The sequence below is a fragment of the Momordica charantia genome, unplaced genomic scaffold, assembly GCF_013281855.1.
Source record: "Momordica charantia cultivar OHB3-1 unplaced genomic scaffold, Mcharantia_2.0 BLBB01000142.1, whole genome shotgun sequence".
NCBI classification, from domain to species: Eukaryota; Viridiplantae; Streptophyta; class Magnoliopsida; order Cucurbitales; family Cucurbitaceae; genus Momordica; species Momordica charantia.
This window is the reverse complement of record NW_028275298.1, coordinates 12501-17500: the sequence shown is the minus strand read 5'-3', so window position 1 is coordinate 17500 and position 5000 is coordinate 12501.

Sequence of the window (5000 nt, the reverse complement as noted above, 5' to 3'; positions counted from 1 at the left end):
AATGCCTACATCGCATTTGCGGGTAAAAGAGTAATTGAACAAACATTGAATAAGAACTAACGAATTGGTGTGGTATATTCATATCATAACATATGAACAGTAAGAACTAGCATTCTTATTGAGACTCGAACTCATAGGGAAGAAAATTTATGGATGGAATCAAATATGCAGTATTTACAGACAAAAGTATTCGGTTATTGGGGAAAAATCAATATACTTCTAATGTCGAATCAGGATCAACTAGGACAGAAATAAAGCATTGGGTCGAACTCTTCTTTGGTGTCAAGGTAATAGCTATGAATGGAGTCGATGTGTTTTCAAATCAAATAAAATCTAAACAACAAGAACAAGAATAAGAATCATACGAAAGATTATTATTTCAATTCCTATGATACAGAAAAAGATGATATAGAATCAAGGTGCCATTGCTTATTATTATTCTTTATTACTTTACTGGAATAAAAAAACTTGTTATTTAGTTAATTAAAATGAGTGCTCTTTAACAATGGGTGACGGTATTCTGCCTAAATAGTAGACACAGGTAATAAATAAGAGAATACTAAAGATTCGAGCCATAGAATTTCTCAATTCTGACACAAGGTACTTATTAGATCTAATGTTTAAATTAATCCTTTCCGGAGAATTAGATGGTCTTCCCGAACAAGCCTTTTATTTGGTAGGTAACATCGATGAAGCTACTGCGAAGGCTACGAACTTAGAAATGGAGAGCAAATTGAAGAAATGACCTTAAATCTTTGTGTCCTGACTCCGAATCGAACTATTTGGGATTCAGAAGTGAAAGAAATCATTTTAGCTACGAATAGTGGACAAATTGGTGTATTACCAAATCACGCACCTATTGCCACAGGTTTAGATATAGGTATTTTTAGAATACGCCTTACTGTTAATGACGAATGGTTAACGATGACTCTGATGGGTGGTTTTGCTAGAATAGGCAATAATGAGGTCACTATTTTAGTAAATGATGCGGAGAAGGCTAGTGACATTGATCCACAAGAAGCTCAGCAAACTCTTGAAATAGCGGAAGCTAACTTGAGGAAAGCTCAGGGCAAGAGACAAATAATCGAGGCAAATCTAGCTCTCAGACGAGCTAGGACACGAGTAGAGGCTATCAATGCCGTACCTAGTTAATGCGTCTAAATAATCAAGTGAAATGAAATTTGAATAGATCCTTTTCTATCAGATAGGAAGGGCTGTTGCACAAAATGTACTTCTAAGTAATTGCTCCATAGATCCTATATCTATCTATATGAAGAAGAAATCATGTAACGAAGGGGGTTCTTATTTGTACAAATGGTACTTCGAACTTGGAACGAGCATGAAGAAATTAACGATACTTCTTTATCTTTTGAGTTGTTCTGCCGGATCGGTCGTTCAAGACCTTTGGTCTCTACCCGGACCCGATGAAAAAAATGGGATCACTTCTTATGGACTCGTTGAGAATGATTCTGATCTATTTCATGGCCACATATTTTTCCGGCTAAGGAATGGGAAACCTTTCTCTTGTTACATGAATCCAATTTTCATTTCATCCGGGAAAAGCCATCTTTTTCTCAACAATGTCTTTGTCATTTGATCCAATAGCGTTCCGTTAGATAGGAACAGATTTGATAAATACTGATAACTCTCGGATGGAGTATTAGAACGGAAAAATCCATTAGATAATGAACTATTGGTTCTAAGCCATCTCTGGCGATGAATCAACAATCCGAAGTGCTTTTCTTGGGTGGTTGGGATATCTCTATTCCATACATATTCGGTTATGAACTTTTTGAAATAAATAAAGCGTATGAAGTCTTTGGAATGACAATTAGTATCTTTATTACATTAGCTAAAACTTATTTGTTCTTGTTCATTTCTATAACAACAAGATGGACTTTACCCCGACTAAGAATAGACCAACTATTAAATCTCGGATGGAAATTTCTTTTACCTATATCTCTCGGTAATCTATTATTAACAACTTCTTTTCAACTCTTTTCACTGTAAAGGAATACCATATTCTATATTCACGACTTGCTCAAACAAGAGAAATAGGTTTGATTGTCCATCTTTTTGATATAATAGTAAGGCATCCTCCGGATAATTCAAATCGAAGCAATTGGATGTCCGACTCGGACCTATATGACATGACCGAGCAATAGAAATACTCTAACTACTCCTTCAACTCGTTCTAAAAAAATAGGATTTTGTGTAATAAGTTTTTGATATTCAGCAACCCCTGTCAAAAAATAATCGCAGAAATCCAAACATTTATCTATCCAGCCATGAGGTAGATCAGCCGCGACTCCCCCGATACGAAAAAAATTATGCATCATTCTCATACCGGTGGCTGCTTCGAATAGATCATATACTAATTCTCTTTCTCTGAAAATATAGAAGAAGGGAGTCTGTGCGCCAATATCCGCCATAAAAGGGCCAAGCCATAACAGATGAGAAGCTATACGACTCAACTCCAACATAATTACTCTGATATAGCTGGCTCTTTTAGGTACTTGAATATTTCCCAACTGTTCTGGACCATTTACGGTTATTGCTTCTGTGAACATAGTAGCTAAATAATCCCAACGTGTTACATAAGGTAGATATTGTATAATTGTTCGGTTTTCTGCAATTTTTTCCATCCCTCTGTGTAAATAACCCAATATTGGTTCACAGTCAATAACATCTTCACCATCCAAAGTAAGGATGAGTCGAAGAACACCGTGCATTGATGGGTGGTGAGGTCCCATATTGACTATCATGAGGTCTTTTCTTGTAGCTGGTCCATTCATAAGTTTTTCCTCGATTCATCTTTCCATGAATTGCTGAAAATGAAAATAAGTTCATAAAAATTCAAGATCTAATAAATCAAATAATTAAAAATTACTTTTAAAATTACTGAGTTTTTGACTCCCGAATATCCAATTGATTAATTAATTCTTTATAACGCATTATATTTTTCTTTGATAAATAAGAAAGTAATCGTTGGCGTTTTCCGAGAATTTTACGTAGACCTCTTTGAGATGAATAGTCTTTTTTGTGCAATTCCAAATGTGAAGTAAGTCTTCGTATCTTATTGGTGAAACTGAATACTTGAAATTCAACAGATCCTGCATTTTCTTTTTTTTCTTCTTGCGAAATAACTGAGCTGAATGAATTTTTTACCATAAAATTAAATCTCCTTACCCTCCTTTTTTTATAAATTATTATTGATCAGTAATAATAATGTTACTCCTTTTAATTTGATATACACAATAATCTTAATTTCATTAATAATTTCTGTTCTTTTTTTTTTTATAAAATTTAACAATCCAATTTTTAAAATTGGATATGGTTCCGAAGGATGAACTGGATATGGACAGTTCCAATAAGATTTCATTCTTGAACAAAAATCCATTTTTTTATTTATTTCATCTATTCCATGACCGGAACAGGAGGGGATACACGTTACACCACGATTTTGAATCAGAAGAGAGATTTCAAGAAATGAATAGACCGCTCATAATAAATGGATTGGTCTTCGGTTCCTTCCGCCATCCTACCCAATGAATTATTAGGATTCGTTTTCAATAGAATATTATGTATTCACGGGTTCCCTCGTTCCCATCGCCTCTCGATTAATGGTTAGGTCTTAATTCTATAATGGAGCCCTTAATAAAATTTGTTCTTGAGTCAATATTCTCAGTTGCACACCCCAAAAAATATTCCGAAGGTTTACAAGAAGATCAAAAAATACGAGATTGTATCAGGAATTATGTACAAAAAAATATGAGAATATTCTCTGGTGTTGAGGGAATTGCACGTATCGAAATTAAAAAAAGAATTGATCTTATCCAAGTGATAATCTTTATGGCATTCCCAAAGTTATTAATAGAAGGTGGGTCTCGAAAAATCGAAGAATTACAGATGAATGTACAAAAAGAATTAAATTGTGTGAACCGAAAACTCAACATTGCTATTACAAGAATAGCAAACCCTTATGGACACCCTAATATTCTTGCAGAATTTATAGCCGGACAATTAAAGAATAGAGTTTCATTTTTAGAATCAAATAATGTTGGTGTTGTATTAATGGGTGATGGTTTGCTGATACAGGAGGGCTATGCCTATAGTACCCTCTTCAAATTCTACTAATTCACCTGCCATTACTTCATCAAGACCATAAATACGAGCAATGCCGTCGCCTACTTGAAGTACGGTACCGGTATTTACAATTTTTACTTCTCTATTATATTGCTCAATACGTTCACGGATAATATTACTAATTTCATCTGCTCGAATGGTTACCATGAGTATTTCGTAATTCTTTTTTTTTGTTTGAATTAGCCCCCCCCGATCGTATTTCTCCCGAGATTAAAGAAAAGATAGGCAATCTGTCTTTTCAGAGCTATCGTCCCACTAAAAAAAATATTCTTGTTATAGGTCCTGTTCCTGGTCAGAAATATAGTGAAATCACCTTTCCTATTCTTTCCCCGGACCCTGCGACTAAGAAAGATGTTCACTTCTTAAAATATCCCATATACGTAGGCGGGAACAGGGGAAGGGGTCAGATTTATCCCGACGGGAGTAAGAGTAATAATAATGTTTATAATGCTACAGCAGCAGGTATAGTAAGCAAAATAATACGAAAAGAAAAAGGAGGATATGAAATAACCATAGTGGATGCATCGGATGGGCGTCAAGTGGTTGATATTATCCCTCCAGGACCAGAACTTCTTGTTTCAGAGGGCGAATCTATCAAACTTGATCAACCATTAACGAGTAATCCTAATGTGGGAGGATTTGGTCAGGGAGATGCGGAAATAGTCCTTCAAGATCCATTACGTGTCCAAGGCCTTTTGTTCTTTTTTGCATCTGTTATTTTGGCACAAATATTTTTGGTTCTTAAAAAGAAACAGTTTGAGAAGGTTCAATTGTCCGAAATGAATTTCTAAATCTGCGGATTTATCAACATCAAGTTCGTAAACAAAACCAAATTCTTGTTGGCAATTCTATAA